This window comes from Protopterus annectens, chromosome 3.part1, assembly GCF_019279795.1.
Source record: "Protopterus annectens isolate FY-2018-M chromosome 3.part1, PAN1.0, whole genome shotgun sequence".
Taxonomy (NCBI): domain Eukaryota; kingdom Metazoa; phylum Chordata; order Ceratodontiformes; family Protopteridae; genus Protopterus; species Protopterus annectens.
This window is the reverse complement of record NC_056732.1, coordinates 104,107,706-104,133,523: the sequence shown is the minus strand read 5'-3', so window position 1 is coordinate 104,133,523 and position 25,818 is coordinate 104,107,706. Positions and strand designations below refer to the sequence as shown.

Below are 25,818 nucleotides of genomic sequence, written 5' to 3'. Positions count from 1 at the left end.
GTTTCCAGGAATGCATAGTGGGGGTCCTGGGACATGGTGGGTGATCTGTAGCAAGCTATAATTTGAATATCAGTTTTGCCCATTGTTAGCTGCATGTGGATGATCTCTGAAGCATCGTGCTGTGCCACTAACCTTTAGGTGTGGGTATCCTTGATGAATATGGATACTCCCCCACCTTTTGTATTTCGGTCCGGGTTTTGTGGCTGAAATGTATGGTATGAGTTGTAGCCTGGTAGTGCTGGTGTGCTCTCTGCAGCCTTAAACCAGGTTTCTGTTGCTGCACATATATCTATTTTCTCCATTCTGAGGAGTGACTCGAGTGCATGCATTTTGAGGTTTAGACTTCTGGCATTGAGTAGCATTACCCTCAGTTTTTTTTACTTGTGCTATTTACGGCGGTGGGTTTGTCTTTTGAGCCTTGCCTAAAAAAGGCACTATGGGGTGGCAAGAGCCTTGGCCAGTATTCGAAAGCCTAAGGGTGACAGGTGCAAGTGAAGCAACGTGACTTGTCGAGCATGTCATCCCAAACTGACAGACACTGGATCCCCTTTGAATGACACCAGAAGCTTAGCCAGTTGTTGAATTTGATAATGTTTGTCTATACCGTGGTATCATTCTTGGTGAGGGCAGGATACTACTCAGGGTCAGGGTCATACCGGCCTGGGCTATGTGATCAGAGAGCTCCGCCATGTCTCTTTTCATGTAGTCCTGGGAGGTACGGCTCAGGTCATTCACACCAACATGGACAATGAAAGAGTCATATTTGTACTTGTTCTAAAGTGACCTGAGTGCTTGTGTTATGTGGCGGATCCTGGCACCCGACAGGCAGCTAACAGTAACGTTCTCCTTGTTCAGCCTAGTGAGTGGGACGTCAGTGTGCCTGACTATAGAGTCACCTATTACTAGTGTGTTGGGTATGTTATTTTGCCTTAAGGTCTGTGATTGCATGGCACACTGGTTTTGTGAAGTATGTGTTTCATTATTTGTGTTGGGGGTGGAGGTTGCTTGGGTGTCTGCTTTGGAGGTCTCTGTTGCTTTTGCAGATTTTATTTAGAGCCTCCGAGTATGTTTTTGCGTATTTATGTGTGCTTTTTGCCGGTGCTGTTTTCATAGGTTTGTGTTAGACTGGTGGTGTGATGCAAGTAATTCCCTTCTTCTCTTGACTGCCTGGTCCAGTCTTGGGTTGAGAGAAATTAGCCTCCAGTTTGGCTGTATAACTGCATCTCTCGCATGTATTAGTGTTTGGTGAAAGGAGGAGAGGGTTGTCTGTGTACATGAGGCAATTGTAACATTGCCTCAAAATCCCTTGTTCAAGTGCTCCATAAAAGAGCACAGCACTGAGTTAGTAATGTGGCAGTGCGTCTGTAAACCTTAACAGCACCAGTCCTCTGAATGCCTGACCAAGTACTTACCTCTGCTAGACCTTTTAATAACACATGAAATCTAATTCCATTGTAAATAGTTTAAATCCACTGCAAACAGTGTAAATACATTTTAAAGTAATTAGCCTTTTTTGGCTGTTTGCTTTTGTTGCCGTTGATAACACATTGTACTTTTACACTCCTGTATTTTCCAACACTAATTGTATCATGCTTCTTTTATAAAATGTACCTGTATGTCACAATTGGATTTTTATTACATCATCAGGCCCAGATTTCTACAAAAATAGGATATTTGACTAGCCCACCTACCAATTAAAATGTAAAAAAACAAGAATCAGGTATTCAGTGGTTCTTTTAGTTTTTTTTTTTGACCAGGCACTGAAAAATCTAATTAATCATACAGATCTTGTATAGGTCTACAAAAATCTAACTGTAATGCTGTAACAAAATCTCATGATAAAGTACCTGTAAAATATGTTAAGAAGTTAACTCTTCCAGAAAATGTTGATAGGTTATGGTGTGGTCCAGGGATGTACAGATCCTACTTTGACTAAATACAGTGTCTGACTATATCTGGATTTGAAGATGAATAAAACACCTGTGTATTTCCATGTGTATTACCATATTCTGATAACAGCAGTTGGCATTGTTACAAGCAATGAGTGAATCCCTTCCTGATTTAACAAAAACTGTCCAGAGTACCCACCTCCCCAAAAAATCTGCTCAAAGTAGAAGCTGTAGCACACAAACTATATTTTGAGGAGAACCAAATTATTCATTATAGAATCATAACTCCTTCTCTAGCATAATAAAAAACATGTTATCCTAACCAATGTCTGAAATCATGACTTAAAAAATCAGACTGGTTTGAGGCCAAACAGATCATGAGCTGCTAATTCACACAGAAAGTACTGAAAGGAAGGAAACTTCATTAGTACAGTAATTGTACTGATGAAATCTCCTTCCTTTCAGTACTCCCAAGCTAATCAAATATACTTCCATTTCTCATTTTTTTATTGTACAAACGTTCGTCTTTAAATCAAGAATGAAACCAAATTATCTTAGAATCCACTACAGTAGGACTGATCCTTGGAATTACGATACCGGGCACTTGCTTTGAAAATGTGAAAGGGTGTCATTCCATGTTGTGTGGGTAGAACAAGCATGTAGCTGAATGTAGAAAACAATTCAAGATAATATTTTGTTAAGAGGTATACATGACAGGATGAGGGGCTTCTGCTTTTACATAGTTCTTTAATCTGGAGTAGGTAAAGGTGCTTGACAGGTAAATGTTTTATGCTTCACCACTTCCTTAGTTCACCTTAGTTGTACAGAGCTGTAAGGTGTATGTCTAGTGATATGGGTGTAAAAGGTAGTGACTGATGGTAACATACTGGAGACAGGCATATTTACATGTGGCATGGTGTTTTGAACCATATTATTTATTTATTTGTAATATAAATGAATATTAACGTAATTATACAAAAGGATTATATTACTGGGTTTCTTGGGGGAGAAGTGTATAAAGTCAGCAGTCTGTACATATGATTTAACGGACTGTCTTAAAAGTGTAGATGAGATATGTCCAATACCATATGAAGCATTGAAATGAATATTTGTGGTAAAAAGTACTATTGCAATATTTATCTTTCACCTTTAAGGTAAATACTTCATGGGATGCTCTTTAGTAAGTGTATCACAACAAATCAACTTCTTTAAGCAAGAATTCTGGACAAAGCCCAAAATAATTTTAATTAAATTAAAAAAAATAAAATCAAGGGCAATGTTTATGGAAGTCTGTTTCACACAAACAGCTCAATACCCAACCTTCAGACAAACCTGCAAGCAGATTTCATAGACCTAATCCACTGAATTTCCAACAAGTCTCTTTCTCGTCTTTAACAAAATCCAAAATATGATTTTTTGGCACCTGACACAAACTTTAAAAATACAAAATTCTTTGCATATTTATGACAACAACACTCTGCATAGAAAACACTATCTTTTTAAAATACTTTGGCATTTGGCTTGACCCCTCCCTTAACTTCTTCCTCTACCTTGACTACACACAGATAAAAGTTAACTCTCCCCTACTGCTGGCCAATAAGATAACTCCCTTTCTTACTAAAACCTCCAAAACAGCCACAGGCAAATGCATTCTACTCCCTAAGTGGAGTAAGGCATCTCCATTCACAACCTCTCCATCAAAAACAGACTCCACATGCATTCAAGCAATAATCAGCAAAGTGTGTAGAGTTATTATCCTGTCCCCTAAAAATGAACACCACTGTAAAACACTGAAATAAGCAAAATGTCTCTCTGTTCAGCAAAGGCTTATACAATCTTCTTTCCCCTAGCAGCTAAAATACACATCCCCCATGCTGCAACTCCCCAGAACCTAACTCCATTGTACAGGTCACTGCTTCTCTATACCAAACCCAAAAACTCTTGGAAAGTATTCCCACAAATAATATTCCCACAAATAAAAAACACCTTGTCTTACTCAGAATTTAGGACTACGCTAAAGGCCCACCTCCTTTCTTCAGCAAAACGTCATTGCCTGTCACCCTACTGTATCACTTAACCTGAGCTGCATCAGTCTTTCTCTTACTAGTAACACTGTTATTGCCCGTCATATGGCAGGTCCTGTTGTAGCAGTTTTTATTTCTCACTCACATAATGTTTTGCATCATCACAAAAGGTTTCTCATCCAGAGAAAAAGAGGTCATTGTTCCCCTCTACTCATCACTCATTAGACCCATTATAGAGTACAATGCCCCTTTTGGTATGTACCTCACAAGACATCTACAACAACTGGAAAGGCCGCAGAAATACCTCACAAAGAGGATTACCGGCCTCAAACCGATGCCCTACGCAGACCGTCTCAAAAAACTCCAGCATTACTCCATCGCATATCGCCTATTCAGAGGTGATTTCTGCCAAACATACAAAGCTATGTCAAACCCAGAGCTGTTGGACATGCTCCACTTAAAGAAATCCCAATCCCTATGAGCTACATGCTCTAGGGACCTAAACCTTGTCACCACAATAAACAGAACATGCCAGAGGGATAGATTCCTGTCCCAGAGACTTCCCATACTCTGGAATAAACTACCTATCTATATCAAACAAAGCTCATTAGCACTCTTCAAGAAAAATCTTGATGATTGGATGGGAAATAGGAAATTCACCCCAGGGATCACCTCTGTGGCTCTGCTCGACAGTGGCACAGGAAAATAATTTTCTTGGGTGGCAAAAGCCAGGGTACCTTTTTGGCTGGGCTTTTATAGGCCCCAGGGCTGATAGCCTAGTACCTACCTATGAACCTATGAATATAACTTCTCCTTCCAACTACACACAACCTCTGTCTAGCATCCTTCACTCAATCAACCATCCTATCATTCTCACTTAATACAGCACACATCTGTAATTATCATAGAAGCACTACACTTTCTACATGACATTTGTCCTGACTTTTGTAAATATTGTATATTACAATTGTAGATAATATGGTATTTTACAGGTGTATATTATACTATTGCTGTGTCTCGCTAAATGTAATTCTAACATCCTTTATATTCCCGGGCTGAGACTGAAATTGATTACTTGTGGGCAACACTCTACCCTGGTAAATAAAAAAATAAAAAATAATTAAATATACTTGGCAAAGGTTAGTATTTTTTATTTAGCCAATCTGGCTAGATGGCTAAATACTTGTAGATCTTTGTTTTCCAGCAGGTTTCTGTCTTACCCTGGAATGTTTCAAAATTTATTTGTTTGTCTAAGGCATTTTTGGATGACACAGAGCATAAACTTTTCTTAACCAGACTGCTCTGAGCTCCAGCTGTGACAAACCCTGGCAAAGTAGAAGTTGCTTTTGACGGTTCTGCTGATCACTGGTGGGAGATCACCAGAAACCTATATAACTGTGTCATCCCCATCCATAAACGAGCAAATGGTCCGTAGTGAAATGGCAGGAGTGTTGGCCATAATTTGGTGTGGTCGAACTTTCTGAATATCGAATGCTTTGGTTGCCGGTGTTTCAGATGTGTCGCTGGTAGTTCTCTTTGAACTTCTTTGCTTATGAATTGTTGATAAAGTTAGAAATAATGTGGGTATAAAGCACAATCATCAAGAATTATTTTTAAGTATCTGTGTTATGTATTTTAAAAAGTAATGGAATAGTAAGCATTGCATTGTGATGCATTTTCTGCAATAATAAGAAACATAAAACTCTTACATCTGGCATTATTGACTGACTGTCATTATCTGTGATTCAATAGAAAATCAAAACTTTTTTAATGTAAACCACAGGCTTGTTGTCTTAAAGGGTAAAAATAGTGTTACATGTGGAACTGGAAATAAATGTATCAACAGTGCAGTCTACTGATCAAGTAAAGCATGTTGTGACCCTTTGATGTAAAAACGGCTCTGGACGGTCTAGATGAAGAAATTCTTGTTATTGTTTTAAGGCCAGAGTTAATAGCCAGAATTTGCATGCATACATGTCCTTTATTGCTCTGGTTTCTGCCCAGAGGTGAAGAATGTAAATATAGTTTTTGTTAGCCTGGGAACCCAGGGAAGTGTGAAAAATGATGTAATGTGAACCAGGAATGTGATTTTTAAAAACAGAGAGAATCAGAGACCATTAAGCATTTTTGTCTTGACCATCCAACTCATCAGCACTGTCTTGCTCTATATGTAAGTTTATCTTAGACTTGTGTTTTCTCTTAGCAATAGCTAGAAACTAGAAATTATGGACCAAGTGTTTTTCTGTGATGTCAGAACTGTACTATTGAATTATTTTAAGTATTTCTCTGTGATCTCTGAACTCTTGACTAGCACTGTGCAGTAAAAAGTATTGTCTTGTGTTTTGACTATTTGTTATTAAGTATTGTTAAACCCTTTCAACTGTGGCTGTTTTTGTAGACATAATTTAAGCTCTTTAGAGTACTTGCTTTGGTAAAATTGTACAAAGCCACTTCAATTGCTTTAGCCCTGTGCTATACTACCAATTGGATGATAATATTGCACAGTAATAATTGGACACCCTTTTAATGGCCTTTGAGTAGCTGATAAATATTAGTGGGTGGTGGCAGCTGGTACTACCATATACTCTAGGGAAAAGGGACACAGCTGGAAAACCTGTGCCAGCCTTCCCCAGGAGTGTCTGTGTGGTTGTATAAACTCTTCTCAAATTGTATGTGTGTGTGTGTGTGTGTGTGTGTGTGTGTGTGTGTGTGTGTGTGTGTGTGTCAACTACTTGGGCAGGGACACGAAGCACTGGTTGTACATGGAGGTTTTAGCTTGCCCACTAGGCTGAGATCTGGACTACATAGCTTTGCCAGTGGGGAGTCTTATTGGGGACCTGGAGAGCAAGGGAGCGACCAGCCCTGGACTGACCGTGATCGATGTAGGCTCTTAAGGGAAATTGCACTTTACTGTGTGTATTTGTTATCCTTTCCTCCTAAATGTACACCCCTCACTGGAGTTAATGGTGAGGATTGAGGCTCCTTGATTGCTGGGCCAGGGCATGGGTGTCACATATTAATTTTTTGGCAGTGGTGGGATATCCACACTACATATTAATTGGTTGGGAAATACTAATTGGCTTGTAGAGGTGTGGGTAGAGTGAATTCCTGTAGCCTGTGTAGAGAGAGCTCTGAAGGTGTTTTGTACTCTAAATCAGTGAATACTCAGAGTTCAGATCACAATTGTTTTATTTCATTTGTTAGCTTAGTTAGTCAGGGTGAGCAGGCAGCATGTCAGCAGAGGAGTATGGAAAGCTGACAAGGAGCCAGCTGGCAGAGATGTGCCAGGCTGGGGGACTGGTGCATGGAAACCTGACTAAAGCAGACCTGATTGCAGCCTCGGTTATAGCTGCATCAGAAAACAGCAACCAGGAGGACAATCAGACTGTCAGTGGAGATATAATACCCTCGGAGAATGAGCAACTCAACCTTTCTGCAGAGGACTTAAAAATTCATCTGGAGCTAAAGAGACTTGAGTTGCAGGCCAGGCATTTGGAGATAGAAGCAGGCAAGAGACTGAGGAGTCTACAGGCTGAGGAGAATGAGAAACTGCTATGCCTGGAAGCAGAGGAAAAGGAGTGGCAGAGGAAGCATGAGAGGGAAATGCTGACTCTTCACCAAAGTCATGGAGGTAATGGGAAAGGGAGTAACTGGACCCCAGAAGCACAAAAGGTCATTAAATTTTTTTCCGCAGTTTAAAGAGGGGGATAATTTTGATAGTTTCATTCATTTTCTTTGACAGGGTATGCAAACAGTATGGTGTTGACCAAAGGCACTGGGTATGGTTAGTGACCCCCTTACTTCATAGTAAAGCTGTAACTGGTTTGTCAAAAATGTCTGACGTTACAAGTTTTGATTATACTGCTGTTAAAATCACTTGTTGGAATTGTTTAAGTTAACACCTGAAATGTATAGGAAAAAGTTTTGTGAGAATAGATGCAAGGCATATGAAAGTGTGTGTGAATATGTTGCTGAACTGAGCACTTATTTCCATAGGTGGGTGAGTGGATGTTAGGTCACCACTTTTGAAGGGCTTGCAGACCTTTTATTGAGGGAACAAGTCCTTAGCACTTTGCCTGAGGTCATGAGGATCTGGTTAGCTGATAGGCAGTTTGCCACTTAAGATGAGTTGGGTAAGAAGGGAGACCTGTACCTGGCAGGCAGGGCAGCCATGCACAGGAAAGGGACCCCCAGTACTACTCATGGGTCTAAAGGAACCCATGGTGGGCAGCACAGACTGCCCCAGCAGAATCTGCCAGTAGCAGAGGAAGCCACTAGTCCAGGTACATGTCCAAGAGCTAGGGTTAAATGTTTTGAATGCAGCCAGTGTGGCCATGTGGCATACAGGTGTCCACTGAGGCAAGGTGTGGAACGAAAGATGAGGGAGCCAGTAAGTGGGAAAGGCAAAATGCCAATAGTAGGTTGTCTTGAGAAAACAAGGGTACCAAACTACCATCCTGCAGATGTGCTGATAGGGAAGGATTTGGATGAGGCAGTACCATTTGTTTGTGCAGTTATACTCAGTCAGGCTAGGAGACAAGCATGTGGGTCTTGCAGCCTTGGGGAGACCTATACAGACTGCATACTTGCAGCCTGGACTGGTAAGGTGGTTACTTCAGGGAGGGAGCTACCCTGTAGCAGTGAGACTGAAGGTGAGTCACAGCTGCTTAGGGGTACTGATGATCCGTTGGACAGAGTGACTGCAAAGGTAGAGGTGAGTAGCAGTAACCAGGCTGACAGTGGAAGGGGAGCTGGGAAGGGTTACAAGGAGAGAGTTGAGACAGGCTCAGCTCTCAGACCATACATTGCAAGGCGTGAGGCAGGTAGCTAGGGAGGCACCTGATTCTCAAGGAAAGGGGGAATCTGTATACTGGGACAAAATGTTACTGTACAGAGAGTGGACCCCTGAGGGAGGGCTAGAAGGTGAGAGAGTACTGCAGTTGGTAGTGCCTAGAGCCTACCTTCTGGCACTTCTAGCCATAGCCCATGACATTCACTTTGCAGGTCATAAGGGCATAAAATGTACAAAGAGAAATATTATGCAGAACTTCTATTGGCCTGGAATTTCCAGAGAAGTAACAGGGTACTGCAGGACCTCTGAGCAGTGCCAAAAGGTAGACAAGGCAGGAGACAAGGTGAAAGCTCCTTTGATGCCTTTGCCTGTGATTGAGGAGCCATTTCAGGGGTTAGCTATGGATATTGTGGGTCCTCTGAGTACCCCCAAGTTCCACAGGGAAAAAGTATATCCTAGTGGTAGTGGATTATGCTACAAGATACCCTGAGGCAGTGGCGTTGTCCTCTATTGAGGCAGAGAAGGTGGCAAATGCTTTGTTAGAGATTTTCAGCAGAGTACGTTTCCCAAAAGAAGTACTGACTGACAGAGGTGCCAATTTCATGTCAGACCTTTTGGCTTGTCTGTGGAAGTCTTGTGGGGTGAAGCACATGAAGACCACCCCCTACCATCCCCAGACTAATGGTCTTGTTGAGAGGTTAAACTCTACGATCAAGTACATGTTATGGGCATTTGCATATCAGTTTAAGAGGGAGTGGGACAAATATTTGACTCATCTGTTGTTTGCTTACAGAGAGGTTCCCCAGGAATCCACAGGTGTTTCACCCTTTGAGTTGCTGTAGCTGCATAGGGTGAGGGGACCTCTAGATTTAATTTGAGACAAGTAGGAAGGTGAGTGCGAGTCTCACAAGGATTCTGTTGTGGCATACATCCTAAACCTCAGGACAAGGCTCAGGGAACTCATGGGCTTGGCCCAGGAGAGCCTGGCAGAAGCCCAACAACAGAAAAAGGTGTGGTATGACAGGAATGCTCGAGCTAGAGAGTATGCTGTGGGGCAGCAGGTAATGATTCTCATTCCTGTCAGACACGACAAGCTGCAAGCAGCTTGGGAGTGACCCTGCAAGGTGGTAAAAAAGGTAAGTGATGTTAATTACATGGTGGAACTGCTAGGCAGAAGGCAGAGGCACAAATTGTACCATGTTAATATGATTAAACCTTACCATGATAGGGAGGCCCTTGTGCTGAGCACTTGCAGTGGATTGCAGGTGGAGTATGAGGGAGATCTGGGGAGTGATCTCCTCAGTGATGCTCGGGCTGACGCCTCAGTGGAAGGGGTAGAAATGTCCCAGCAGCTGTCTCCTACCGAGGTTTGAGAAATCCAAACAGTGTTGCAGGAATTTGGGGACATGTTCACTGGGAAACCAGGGTGCACCCACCTGGGGCAGCACCAGGTGGATACAGGACCCCAAAGGCCTATTAGGCAGGCCCCTTATAGAGTGCCTGAGAGAGTCAAACAGACTCTGAGGGAGGAGGTACAGGAGATGTTGGAACTAGGGGTGATTCAAGAGTCCAACAGTCCCTGGGCCTCCCCAGCGGTGCTGGTGCTAAAGAAGGATGGCAGCACCAGGTTCTGTGTGGCCTACAGGAAATTAAATAGTCACACAGAGTCAGATGCTTACCCCATGCCTAGGACAGATGAGGCCCTAGAGCAGCTGGGTGGGGCTAAGTATCTTACAACCATTGATCTTACCAAGGGTTACTGGCAGGTGCCCTTGACTCCCAGTGCTAGAGAGAAGTTAGCCTTTATGACTCCTTTTGGCTTGTATGAGTTCACAAAGATGCCCTTTGGGATGAAGAATGCTCCAGCAACTTTCCAGAGGCTGGTAGATTATATCCTAGCAGGAGCAGGAGGGTTTGTCCTTGCTTACCTAGATGATATTGCTATCTACAGCCATTCCTGGCAAGAGCACCTTCGACATGTCAGGAAGGTGCTGGGCAGAATACAGAGGGCAGAGTTGACCTTTAAGCTGAGCAAATGTCATGTGTGTATGGCACAGGTCTCCTACCTAGGACATAGAGTGGGAAATGGTAAGATAAAGCAGAACCTGCCAAAGTGGAAGCCATTCAGGCATGGCCTGCACCTGTTACTAAAAAGCAGGTGAGGGCATTTTTAGGGACAGCAGGGTACTACAGAAAGTTCATCCCCAGTTCTAGTACCATAGCTGCTCCCCTGACAAACCTGACAAGGAAGAACAGGCCAGATAAGGTATTGTGGACCCCAGCATGTGAGCAGGCATTCCAGAAGCTTAAAGAAGCTTTTGGAGGTCCCCCTGTGTTAGCCTTTCCAGATTACAGCAGGGAATGTGTTGTGCAGGTAGATGTTTCAAAGTATGGGGTGGGGGCTGTACTTAGCCAGATTTCTTCAGAGGGGGAAGCGCACCCAGTGGTTTATCTCAGTCATAGGCTCCAACCCAGGGAGGAATGCTATGCAGCTGTAGAAAAGGAATGTCTAGCCATAGTGTGGGCACTGCAGAAACTTCAGCCTTATCTATATGGAAGGAAATCCACTGTTATGACAGATCACAATCCCCTAACATGGTTAAACAGAGTCAGCCAGCAAAATGCCATGTTGGTAAGATGGAGCTTGGGGTTGCAAGATATGATATGTCTGTGCAGCACCACAGTGGGATTAGCAATGCCAATGCAGATGGGCTGTTAAGACAGGGAATGGGGTAAGGTACACTCAGATAGACCTAACTCCCTCAAGCAGTGTTTCTCAAGGGTCACTTGAAAAACTAGCTTGAGTTCTCCAGGGGGAGAGATATGTGAAGATTGGTTGAAGATAGGTGAAGGCTGCCAGCCTAGCCAGATAGAATGTTGTAGATAATTCTGTCATCTGTAATATTAATGTAAACCCTAGGTTTGTTGTCTTAAATGGTAAAAATAGTGTTACATGTGGATCTGGGAAAAATGTATCAACAGTGCACTGTACTGACCAAGTAAAGCATGTTGTGACCCTTTGATGTAAACATGGTTCCGGATGGTCTACATGAAGGAATTATTGCTGTTGTTTTAAGGCCAGAGTTAATGGCCAGAATTTGCATGCATAAATGTCATTTATTGCTCTAGTTTCTGCCCAGAGGTGAAGAATATAAATGTAGTTTCTGTTAGCCTGGGAACCCAGGGAAGTGTGAAGAATGATGTAATGTGAACCAGGAATGTGATTTTAAAAATGGAGAGAATTAGAGAGAAGCATTTTTGTCTTGACCACCCAACATATCAGCACTGTCTTGCTCTATATGTAAGTTTATCTTAGATTTGTGTTTTCTCTTAGAAATAGCTAGAAACTAGAAAGATTAGACTGTGTTTTCTGTGATGTCAGAACTGTACTACTGAATTATTTTAAGTATTTCTCTGTGATCTCTGAACTCTTGACTAGCACTGTGTAGTAAAAAGTATTGCCTTGTGTTTTGACTATTTGTTATTAAATATTTTTAAACCCTTTCAACTATAGCTGTTTTTGTAGAGATAATTTAAGCTCTTTAGAGTACTTGCATGCCTTTGGTAAAATTGTACAAAGCCACTTCAACAGCTTTAGCCCTGTGCTATACTACCAATTGGATGATAATATTGCACAGTAATAATTGGACACCCTTCTAAGGGCCTTTGAGTAGCTGTTAAATATTAGTGGGTGGTGGCAGCTGGTACTACCGTATAGTCTTGGAAAAAGGGGCACACCTGGAGAACCTGTGCCTGCCTTCCCAGGAGTGTCTGTGTGGTTGTATACACTCTTCTCAAAGTGTGTGTGTGTGTGTGTGTGTGTGTGTGTGTGTGTGTGTGTGTGTGTGTGTGTGTGTGTATCAGCTGCTTGGGCAGGGAGACGAAGCACTGGTTGTACATAGAGGGTGCTGGAGGTTTTAGCTTGCCCACTAAGCTGAGATGTGGACCCTATAGCTGTGCCAGTGGGGAGTCTTATTGGGGAACTGGAGAGCAAGGGAGTGAACAGCCCTGGACTGACTGTGATCTCTGTGTGCTCTTAAGGGAAATTGCACTTTACTGTGTGTATTTGTTATCCTTTCCTCCTATATGAGATGCCCCTCACTGGTGTTAGTGGTGAGGATTGAGGCTCCTTCATTGCTGGGCCAGGGCACGGTAGTCACAGGTGGGTAAGTATCTGAGAGAAAATTAGGGGCATTCAAGTTGTGTGTGTCGGTATCTGTTTTTAGGAGGTTGCCCTAGAGTGGGGCTTGGAAAGTTACCCTTTCCCTGCTGTAGTGTGATCCCAGAATTGATATGTATAAGTAGCAAGGGGTGTTGGGATGTGCAAGGGTTTAAGTTTTTTTTTGTTATTATTTTATTTCTTGGTGTTTTTAGTTTTGATCTTTTTGGGAATTGATATTCTGGCATTCAGATATTTTTGTATTTAATGTTATGGTATATGGCTATAATTGCTATGTACTTATAGATTGAGGGCTGTTAGTTTTGGATACCTGTTGAAATTCCAAGGATCCTCAAATAGTACAACAAAAGGTGCAGATGTGTGGGAATATAAGTTTAGTTTGAGGCTGCAATATGTCACAGATTCCCTCCTCTCTGAAGTATAGTATATGGACCATGAGGGTGGGGGCACATCTGCTACATCAGAGATGCAGGCTTCTGAAAAACATGCTTTATTTTTGGAATTCACTGTTATTTATTTGAGACTCTGCATTTTTGAAGCGGTAGGGCTCACAGGTTTGGGTTCTGCACTTCTGGTAGAGGGCCACATACAACAATGGCCTGAGATCTGAGCCCTGAAATACCAAAGTATTTTGTAACATAATTAAGAATAACCTTGTTCTGCAGTCACTTGAAACTATCTGTTGTGCAGGTAATTGGAGAAAAAAAACGTAATGTAGATGTTGGAAGATAACTCATAAAACCCATAGGGAATGATTCACAGTATCAAATGCCTTGGCCAGTTCTCTGAATACTGAGTCTGCTAGCATCCTGATAGCCAAATATTCAGTTATTAAGACAAGTAGGGCAGGTGTAGTTCCTTTCTCCTTCCTGAAACCATACTTTTTGACTGTGAATAACCCACATGTCCCAGTGTGGGCCTTTAATTGCCTTTTTCATTTTACCAGTAGATCTAGAAGAACAGTTGGCCTGAATGAATTAGCTTGATCACCAAAGCCATTCTTAGGGATGGTTGGTTACTGATTCCGTGCTTAAGAATGGGTATAATTTTAGAGGTCTTCCACAGGTCGGGAACATTTTATTAGGAAAGGAGATGTTAATGATGTCTTGTAGAAGTTCAGCAATAAATGTGTTATACTGTGAGGAATTTTTGGATAGAGGCCATCAGAACCTACTTCTCTATAGAAAAGAGTTTCTCTAATGCAGTCATTTGATTTAGATAAGTGAACAGTAGTGAACTGGAAGTTTGTATTAAATCCAAAAATGATTACTGCTGACACAGTAAAGGAAGGTTTGCAAGTTTGCATAGAAGAGCTAAACTGAGTTGCAAAAACTTAGCTAGTGCTTCAACCTTCTGTATAAGTTTGGCCTCTTGCTCAACATTATTGGTTAGGGAGTAGATGTGACTTTGTTTGGTCCTACTCGATACGTTACTGATTTTCTTTCAAAAACCGCTGATATTGCACACCCTTTTGCTTCATTGGTTTAGCTTTAGCTTTGTTGACTAATCTCTTTAGCTTATTTATGCGAGTATTTTACTGATCATAAACTAATTGTTGATTTGTAAACCTTTGTCAGCTTTACTGAACCAGTGATAAGATTTAATTTGGGTATTTCTAAAAGGGGGGGACCGTATAAAGTCAATAATTATGGGTTGTTCTGGCCATCATTAAACACAAACTTTGGGCAAATAGATGTGACAGGGTTCACATGCAGATCTTTAAATTACAAAATGAGACAGGTCTGATCAGAAAGGTAAAGTCGAATAACAAAAGAGAAAAGTTTGTGGTGAGTGCATGTTGGGGATGATGAAGCAAGTCCACATGATTATTTATGTGTTTATTTACTTACTTTCTTTCTTATTTACATGTTTCATTTGTTAACTTGGCAAACAAATTGGCCCAATGACACTTTAAAGTTACAATGCAAATTACACAGTCTTCTGCAAACACAGTCAATACAAACTTATATAGAGCAAATACAGTCGGTGGAAACAAAATACGTTGTACAGTGTGTCTTAAAATAACATGGCAAGAAATGATAAACTGTTGACATAATCATTTGATGACTAAAGTAATAAGCTAGCACAATTCACTTGCATTAGGACCATGGGGAATTCCAAGGGATTTTTGTTTATTCTTTAAAAGATGTAATTTTTAACCACCGTTTTAAAAATCTTAATATCAGTCTAGAATATTGACATTGACTCCTGTTTGTATAATTTAAATTTTAAATTATTGGTAGAACAGGACTGTTGCTGGCATTCATTTTGAAAACTGCTGTATCTTCCCCTTTCTCTTTTTCAGATTCTCAAGATTTTTGAGGACTGCCGGTGCAGTACTTGCTTCCTTCTCCGTGGGCTGTGCATGTAAATAGTCAGCAGGAAAACTCTTCAGATCTCGGTTTGCTAAATCTGTTTCTCTCTGTTTACCCATCAAGGATAATAAGGTTGGTGTTTTATTAACATTTTGTCAAGTTAATAGGTAGTCATTTCATACCTATACCTTTTATCTTTTTACTTACTTTAAGCCCTACTTTCTGTCTCCTTCACTGCTGTATTACCTTGGTAAGATTTGGGCTTTCTCTGTCTTACACATCCTTGGTTAAAAGATATTATTTTAATGTAGGAGCATTAGGTACGTACACCTTTAAAATGGATGCAAAGTCCATCTTACCTCCTCTTCTTCCACGTTTGGTCAGTATATAATCTTTTAATGTAAGAGAGTTGGATATCCTTTGAAAATGGATGCAGAGTCCATCTTGCCTCCATAAATAGTGGGTTGACACAACTGGACTTCAGGAGACTAAATCAAAGAATAATGAGACCCAATATTTTAAAATATGCTGGTGGGAAAAGGTTGCTGTCTTCTGTGACTGTCCTACTAAAAAACCTTAAACAGAGTAAGGGTTCACGTTTTATTTATTACGAAGATGGGTGATGGTAATGTTCTCTATCCCATGTGACTTTTGATTCTTATCAATGTATATGGACAAAATTATAATGTTGACATCTGCACAGATGATGTAAGATGTCTGTTACTCCTGCTACCAGATAACTACAAAGTTATGTTATGTAAGGACTTTAACATTTCTTAAGGTTCATACTGAACTGTGTAAGTGCACACTTGTGCAACTAGTGTATTGTACATTTTTTATTTTTTATATTCTTCTCCTAACAGATTTGTTTTTCAATTGAATTGTACAGGTTATAGGTCACATTAAAGGTGGGAAAAATTTTGAAATAATTTATTGTGGTCTCATTTTTTTATATCACAAAAACCTGGCATTTTAACAGGGGTGTGTACACCTTTTATATCCACTGTAGGTAATACTTTCCTACATGCTATTGGTCTTTTTTCTCTTAAGTAATTGTAAATCATTTTGTGATGTGCTGAAGTCAGGTTTTATATTTTAACAGGATATGCAAAAAAAGTATTAGCAGCTTCTCTCATCAAGGTGCAGCTCATTGAGAATGATCCCCTTTCCTCCAAGGGTGACAGGGGTGTTGATTTATAATTAGAAAAATAAATGGGTTCTGGGAATACTGCCCCCTTTCACTGAATGTTTAGGGGTTAAGATCCTTTACCAAAGCACTTATTTTAAACAGACTGTAAGCTGATTTTCAGCAACTTTTCTCTCAGTGGTGAGATAAAATGAATCCAAAAACATAATTTCCATTTTTTTCTTCTCCCGCCACACAAAGGAAAACATTCATTTATGGAGTACTTCATTCATATCATATTTTATTCTTGTACTGTTTTCCTCACTGCAAACATGAAATTATGTCAGTATTCTTCCAATTTCTCCAGACAAGATTGTGATTCAGAATATGTACGCTCGCACACACACACACACACACACACACACACACACACACACACACACACACACACACACACACATTTTCTCATGGCTGTTAGCTTTAGAGCAGACAGAATATACTCTATTCTCGCTGAAATCTTCTTTATTTGCATCAGGAGACAAAGGAAGCAGTATAGTAATGCTCTCTCTCTCACTCCGTCTGTCTTTGACTGGGCAAACTCATAACTCACACATTATGAAAACATCAACAGGCTACACAAGTTTGTGGAGTTTTGGCTTTCTCACCATGACCAGCTCCCTACTTCCTACTTGAAAGAGAAAATAAAATAGGGAAATGAGGCCTAGATTTGATGTTTTTAAGAAGTATATTGGTCTGGGTAATTTGATTTTCCCAGTCTCAAGTGGATTATGCATTTTGACACGCAAACACAAATGGAGTGTAGGCTTAGCACAACTTGTACAGACATGTTAATGAATCCCTGGGAATATTATCAGTCATGCTGAAATTGTTATACCTTAGTTTACAAGCTTAAAATGTTTGATCTCTCATGGCATTAGCAGTTAATAAACAACATTTAACAGTTTAGTCTTCCTTTTGGTCATGGGTTCAATTCCCAGGTGCTGTCAGTCAGAGTTTGTAATTTTTATGCCCCACCAACACACTGGGTCCCAATTTATGTAATTTTGTCTCTTACCAACAATGATTATTAACATCACAAATGTTATGTCATGTCATAACGGTGTGTCAGAGGACTGTATGTATGATTACCATCCACCATAACAAGGAATGTGGTTAGAGGTGACAATATATCCTTTGCAATGGAATTTACATATCATCATCAAAAAACATTTGAAGATTTGACACCAGAATGTATGTTAATAGTGTGCCTCACACATGGCCAAGTTTTAGTGCCATATTTCAAACCTGCAGTGTATTTCGAAGAAATCATATCCAGTTTCTCTGCCTGGCCATTTGTGTGCTTTCAGTTGTACAGATGCCGTTGGCATGGTTTTCCATCACTGTGCATAGACTGCTATACGCAAGATCTGAATTGGCTGCCAGTTTACTATTATATTTTAAGTTATCTTTCAGAAGACATGGCAGCCAAAGTCTCCATTTAGAGCCCACATTTGGTGTCAAAAGAAGTCCAGGATCTTTCTGTCACTCCTTGTGAAGCACTATAGCCATAGGCTTTTGCAGAAGGACTATACAGAGTCTCAGTACAAGGCTGAAACTTGGAATGGCTTAGCCAAGGCTGTCACTAAAGGAACTGGCCTGCCACTCACTGGTGAACAATGTAGTCACCATTATACCGAAAGGAAGAGGGGAAAGCAGGACCATCTTGAGCGGATAGGAGCAGAATATAGAACTGTGAACATCCCTGAGTTGGAAAACTATAGTGACCCATCACCAGCCAGTACAGTACTATGCATTGGCCAGACAAAACACTTATTCATTATTCATCTATTTCTGAGAGATAAAGGCTAATGTCAAGGAACTTTGGCTGACCAAGATTGCAGATGACTGCAGATTGGGAGCTATCATAGTTTCCTCCATGACACAAACCTTTCACACAAGAGTATCTAACAAAGACAAAGGACTGGCGTCAAAGTCACGAATTAAAACTCAGTGCTAAGAAATGCATTATAGTGCCTTTTGGTAAAACTACCCCTCCAGGCTAATTACTCCATTGATTAGACACCCCTGAGAGTTGACCCAATAGTCAGGTTTCTGGGAACATATGTAGGCAAGTCATCTGGCCTTTGACAACATGTGGCCAAGGTAGTAGGAAAATCATTCTGTGTCACCCAACTTACAAGTAAGGGTATGGCATCCAGGTCCAAGGAAGTTACAGTGCTACTTTATTTGGCCCTAAAATGAAATGCCCAACAAGTATAATGCTCCCTTCGGCATGTACCTGACCAGACATATGCAACACTTGGAATGCCCACAAAAGTTCCTTCCCAGGATATTCCAGGGTTTAAACGCATTGTCCTATATATCTCCTACAGGTTACTGAGAGGTGATCTATGCCTGGCATACAAGGCATCCTAGGATCCAGCTGTGATGGACCTTTTGCACATCCACAAAATGAACAGCATCGCATAACTGTGTAAATATGGCTTGTAACTGTGGCTACAATTGCTGTTAACCCACCATTATCCTGCTTATGCCTTAGTCATGCTCCTACTCTCCTGTCCCTTCTTGCTCCATATTGGAAATACTTTATTGTACAGAACATAACAGAATTATTGTGATGACAAACCTCAAAATAAAATATCACAACTTGGCCAGAAATGGCCCATAAACAAAAACATTTTATGCCTTTCTCCCCATCTGTCTCTCTCCAGCCACTTCTGTCTCATCACTGTTTGTCCTCAGCATTTTTGTGATACCTGGCATAAAGTAGAAATTATAACTCGTGGTAAATGGCAATTCATGTCTTATGGCAAAAACTGGTGAGTTTTTTGCATTCAGCCACATTAGTCTGCTGCCCCTCACACAACCGTGCTTATCCTCACTGCACTATGAAAAGACAGACTGATAGCACTATGAGGAGACAGTTTTATCATACGTTGAACAGACTGCAGAGTTGAATGTACACCACAAAGGATATTTCAAATGACTGTTGAACTTTATGATATTATGGGTTAACTGTGATGCTGTCTAAACACTACATTATGTAAATATGCATCTGCACTCCGACATTTTAGACTTGGAAATGATGTACAGTAGTGTGGAACATTTGCACACATACATGGTGAGTGATTTTAAGTAGTGTACCTTCATATGCTTGACCTGTATGTTTGTAATTTCCACTGCACATTGTCCAAGCATGAGGAAGTATTGAAAATGACACACCAAGTGATTATTATTTGCATAGAGTCATCCTGAGCTGAACAGTAAGGAATGCTTGGTTGTCAATCCAGTGTTTCACAAGTGTGATTATCATCAATACACCATACTTTGAAACAGCTACGTGTCATTCACAGTAACATAATGTACATGAGTAACAAGATACATAACTTATCTTCGCACAGTACGTAATTACTTATGATCAACACACTGCTGTCTTTTTCTGCTTGTTAAGACACATTCCTTTTCATCCAAACTTGTGATGCACACCGTCTTCTCTGCAACACGCTGATGTGGTCATCCTTACAAATATCCAGTATCTCGTATTTAAAGTCAGACTTCTCCTGTGGTGCTTGCAGTTGATACAATGTACTCTAGATTGTGTACCTATATGTGTAGGTGCTCGAATACAGCAATGATTTGTGTGTGTGTGTGTGTGTGTGTGTGTGTGTGTGTGTGTGTGTGTGTGTGTGTGTGTGTGTGTGTGTGTGTGCTAGGTAGAACTGGCTTCACTTACACATCTGATGTGGACACTTCCATTCAGAAGAAACAATTAAACAAGAAAAGGCTCCTCCCCCAGGTGTAATGTATTTGTGGTAAGGCCAGACCACAAAATGGTATCCTTTGAAGTAATAATAAAATATGGAATGCTAGGCTAACCTCCTACTATTAAGTAATAACCTGGCAAATTTTCAAACCCCCTAAACCCTGAGAACACTGCTTCCTGTGTGGGACTGTTCACAGACACCCTGTATGAGCATGGTAATAGCTGCATACAGGCGGCAGTACCCACCAGGAATAAGTATAGAACTAACTCAAAAATTAAGTGACCCTTGTGGAATCTCAACATCAGTAGGCTGTATAGCAGAAGGAAGAAAATCATGACAAAAATTAGAACATGTATCACCCAGCAGGATAAAAGCATTCTCATCAAATTAAGCAAACAACTCAGAACACAAAGTCTACCAAAGCCAAATTTGAGATAAATTTGGTCTCCCAGGCCAAGGAAAGCCATAAAGCATTTCTTAGCTGTGTCTGGAACCTCAAAGGCAATGCACTATTGTGTGCAGAGCTCATTGCTAATGGAGCCAGCTATACTGAGCCAGAACATATAGCAAACCTATAGGCAGACAAATTCTGCTCTAACTTTACTGCTCTCTTCCCTCCAGTCTCCCCTCAGGAAATACCATGAAATATAACTCCCTCTACTACCACTAGGGAACAAGTCCTCTGTATTCTTTCTAAAGCCAAGAACACTGCATTGCTGGGCCCATACAATATCTCAGGCTGCCTTCTAAATAGCATGAAACATCATCTATCAGGCCATTTGGAGTCTCTGTTTAATTGTACCCTCCAAACAGGCTTTGTGCCTCATGAATGGAGAATAGCAGCCAGCATTCCTGTGCACAAAGGCAGGTCATGTTCAGGCCATAGAAAGTACAGACCCATAAGTCTCACTTGTATCACATACAAAGCCATGGAAAGAATTATCATGGAAATAATCAGTATTGACATAGGAAACCTCTGGACACTGGACCCAGCCCAATTTGGGTTAGTCAAGGGCAGGTCATGCCTACTCAACCTGGTGGTCTTCTTTGAGAAGGTCTTCAAAGCAATGGATGAGAGTAAAAGGGTTCATATGGTACCTTGATCTGACCAAGGTATTTGACACAATACCACACTCTGGCACTGTTGACAAACTCAAGATGCTAGGTATAAACCCTTATGCCAGCAGGCTCGCAAACAGGACCTAAGAAGTTATAATTAGGGAGTTCACCTCTACTAAGAGGCCAGTCATCAGTTGAGTCCCTCAGGGATTGGTTCTGGGACTGCTCTTCTTTGGCATTTACTTCTATGAAGTCAAGGCCAATGTCAAGGGCCTCTGGCTGACCAGATCTGCAGATGAATGCAAATTAGGAGCAGTCATAGAATCCCCCACTGATATTGATGTTCTCGAAGAAGGGCTGACACAGACAACTGGTGTCAGAGCCATGAATTAAATGCAAATGCCAAGAAATGTATAATAGTATCCTTCACAAAATCAGCCATCCATGGCAATTATCATTTTGACAACACACCTCTAAGAGTTGACCCAGTAGTCAGAAACTTAGGAACACACATTGACAGTAATCTAGCCTTTGACCAACACATGTCTATGGTAGTGCGGAAATCATTCTGTGTTGTTAAACTTATAAACAAAAGTATGGTGTCTATGTCCAAGGAGGTTATTGTTGTACTATATTCATCATTCATGAGACTTGTCAATGAGCACAATGCCCCCCTTTGGTATGTACCTAACTGGGCACATCCAACAACTGGAATGCCCACAGATGTTCTTGACTAAAATAATTCAGGGTGTAAATAACATGTCCTTTGCAGACTGCCTCTAAACCTATCCCTTATTATGTCTCCTGCACTTTCTTGAGGGGAGAGCTATGCCAGGCATACAAGGCATTGTTGGACCCCACTGTGATGGACTTCCTGCATATCTACAAAACAACAGCACCAGAATTAATTATTCTAAAGACTTAAACTTTGCCTGTAATATAAATAAGACCTGCTGGATAGGCAGGTATGTATCCCAGAGACTACCCCCTTCTCTGGAACGGGCTCCCCATCAATGTGAAGCAGAGTTCCTCCCTAACCCAATTCAAGTGTAACTTGGACAACTGGATGGGGAACTGAAAATTCATCCCTGCCTTGGTTCTTATGTGTCTAATGGACACGGGCAGATGTTTCATCTCCCAAGCCCCTGCTTACTCTTACCAAGGGTACCAGAACTTGTCAGAGATTTTGGATGCATGGCAGGGCTTAAAAAGGCCCCAGTGGCCATTAGCTTAGTACACACATATGAACCTATGAGCCTGTGATGTCCCCTCTCTGGGCCAGTAATCAAGGAGCCTATATCCTCACCACTGATACTGGAGAGGGACGTTCACTTGGAATACAAATGGATATGCTCAGTATTTCCAGACGCAGACCTCCCTGCATCAAGCACAATTTCACTTAAGAGCACACATGGAACACACTCAGCTCAGGGTCAGAGTTTCTCTTTCTCAGTAAGGCTCCTCTCACTGGCACAGCTTCAGAGTTAAGCCCTCAGCTGTGTGTCCAAGCCAAGTTCTCCACCACTCTCTCTGTGAAACCAGTGCTTTGTTTCCCTACCCAAGTAGCTAGCACACACACTCTTTGAGAGTTAATTTTCATGCACACACACCTGGGAAAGGCTGGCACAGATTACCCACTCTACCAACTTTGCCCAGACTACAAAGTAGATTCACTGCCACCAGTCAGTTATGATAAGGCTTTTAAAAGGGTATCCAATGATACTGAGTGAAATTCATAATAGTACATATGGTAATGTTGACCAACAGCCAGGCTTTCAGGACTGGCCAGAGTTATCACCAAGTAAATACGTGTAAATGCTCTCAAATCTGAAATATTTTCTAAAAAGGACCAGCCACAATGAAAAGTTTAAACATATTTAATAATAAACAATAAAAGAACATTTAAATACTAAATATCTGTTTACAGTAAAATATTGAAAATAACACAGCTGGAAAGAGTCATACAGTTACAGAATAAATATTTAACTATTCTCACTATATTTTACTGACTAATGTAAAGAATTCCTGTTCCTACTTACTCAATAGAGCAAAGCAAGATAATGTGGGTGAGTGGTCCTTGTTGTCAGATCCAAGACAAAATACAGAATGCTGAGAGCAATCTCCTACTGATATCTATTATTTTTGGCTTGCAGAATGACATCAAACACATCTGGTCATCTGACTCTGTTTCCAGCAGCATCCTCCATCACTTTAAGCTGCCAGGGTTTAGCACCTATGTGCTACAATACACACAAGGCCTTTAGCTAAGTTTTATTAAGGCATCTGGAAGCCATAAAACAATAAAAACATTCCACTCTTCCTACGGAGCTATAGCCTATTCTCTAGCACAGACATTGCTTTTCTGGTGCCACTCAAAATTGTGGCAATAAAATCTTTATGGCTTAACCCATAAAGTAGTTTAATTTCAGATATATTTTAAAGTTTGAGATTAAACTATTCTCTTCCATTCTTATGTTAAAACATACACATTTAATTCAGTTACAACAATTCATGTACATTTCTTTTCTTTCCAGCAGGTCGCTCTATTGATACATTTTAACACAAGCAAACCACACAAATACATTTTCAGCACAAGTATCTGTACAAATCAGTTTGATATAAAAATGACATATAATTATGTACAAAATTCCAGCTAGCTGTGCTGGCATATGTTACACATCCACTGCCCCACTTCTCCTGGCATGGCTGGCAGTACCTCCTATTCTCACCCCCCCCCTTTGAAGACTCAAGTTAGTTTTTCAAGTACCTCTTGAGAAACATTGTTTGATCGGAATGAGCCTATCTGGGAATACATTATCCCAAACCCTGTCTTGAGAGCTCATCTGCATTGGCATTGTTAGCCCCACTACAGTGGTGCACTGTCATATCATATGCCTCCAACCCTAGGCTCCACCTTAGTAACTTGGCATTTTGCTGGCTGACTTGATGTAGCCATAGATCCCCCTCAGACTGCTCCTGTCTCTTACTACAAACACTGCACAAGGGCCTCCCTATCACAGTAAGCTTTCATCATGTTAACATGATACAACCTGTGCCTCTGCCTCCTGCCTAACAGTTCTGCCATGTAGTTAACATCACTGACCTTCCTTACCACTTTGAAGGGTCCCTCCCAATTTACCTGCAGTTTATCATGTCTGACAGGAATGAGAACCATCACCTGCTGCCCACAGCATACTTTCGGGCCCGTGCATTCCTGTCATACCACACCTTTTTCTGCTGTTGGGCTTCTGTCAGGTTCTCCTAGGCCAAGCCCATGACTTCTCTGAGCCTTGTCCTGAGGTTTAGGACGTATGCCACAACAAACTTCTTGTGGGATTCCCACTCACCCTCCCACTCATCACAAATCAAATCTAAAGGTCCCCTCACCCTATGCCCATACAGCAACTCAAAGGGTGAAAAGCCTGTGGATTCCTGGGGTACTTTTCTGTAAACAAACAGCAGATGGGGCAAATATTGGAACCACTCTCTCTTAAACTGGTCTGCAAATGCCTATAGCATGGCTGTTAGTGTAGAGTTTAACCTGTCCACAAGACCATTAGTGTGGTGATGGTATGGGGTGATCTTCAGGTGCTTCACCCCACAGTGCTTCCACAGACAAGCCAGCAGATCTGGCATGAAATTGGCACCTCTGTCAATCAGTATTTCTCATGGGAAACCTACCCTGCTGAAAATCTCTAACAAAGCATTTGCCACCTTCTCTGCCTCAGTGGAGGACAGAGCCACTAACCTAGGGTATCTAGCTCTGGCTGGAGTGGACTGCCCAGGCAAGTACTGCTCCTGTTTAACCACTGCACGCTTCACAATGGCTATGCCAGAGGCTGTGTCTCTCTTAGCAGTGGCCTGCTTTCCATCCAGTAAGATTGGTCCCCCTGTTGTCTCTGGACAACTTACCACTGGCATACTGTTATTCCCACTTGCTGGCTCCCCCTCCTTTTGTTCCCCACCTTGTCTCCATGGACATCTGTATGATACATGGCCCCACTGGTTACATTTAAAACATTTAACCTTTGATCCTGGCTGTGTACCTGAATTAGTGGCTTCCCCTGTTACTGGTGGACTCTGTTGGGGTGGTTTAGGCTGCCCATCATGGGGTCCCTTATATCCATGTGCAGTCACCTTCTTCTGTAGTGATGCTGTGCTTGCTTAAGTAGAGATTCCCTTTCTTCCCCAGCTCATTTGCAGAGTTAAATTTTCGGTCTGCCAGCTAGATTCTCATGTCCTCAGACAAAGTGCTAAGGGCTTGTTCCCTCACCAAAAGTTCTGCTAGCCCTTCAAAAGTGATGTCCTGTCACACACTCGCCCACCTATGAAAATAAGTGCTTAACTCAGCCATATAATCACATACACTTTTATCTGCCTTGCGTCTATGCTCACAAAACTTTTTTTCTGTAAGCTTCAGGTGTTAACTTAAAGCATTCAAGTAAACATTTCTTGACTTTTTCATAGTTTAAACAATCATTATCAGACAATTTAGAAACTGCATTTACAGCTTTACCATGAAGTAAGGGGGTCAGGAGCCCTCAGTCAATATTATAGTGTATACATTCTCTTTCATATGTATGAAAAAAAATATCAGCAGTCAAGATTATCACCTTCTGTAAATTGTGGATGAAATTTACTGACCTTT

General features: G+C 41.3%; 1 protein-coding gene across 2 annotated transcripts in view; it reads left to right on the top strand.

Annotated features, from left to right (window-relative positions):
- Window positions 1-25,818, top strand: part of MAPRE2 (microtubule associated protein RP/EB family member 2) — a 2,455,004-nt gene that overhangs the window by 713,533 nt on the left and 1,715,653 nt on the right. For both annotated transcript variants that reach the window (XM_044066619.1, XM_044066620.1), the window contains exon 3: window positions 15,191-15,332. The gene's annotated coding sequence lies outside the window, so the exon portion shown is untranslated. The remainder of the gene's footprint in view (window positions 1-15,190; window positions 15,333-25,818) is intronic.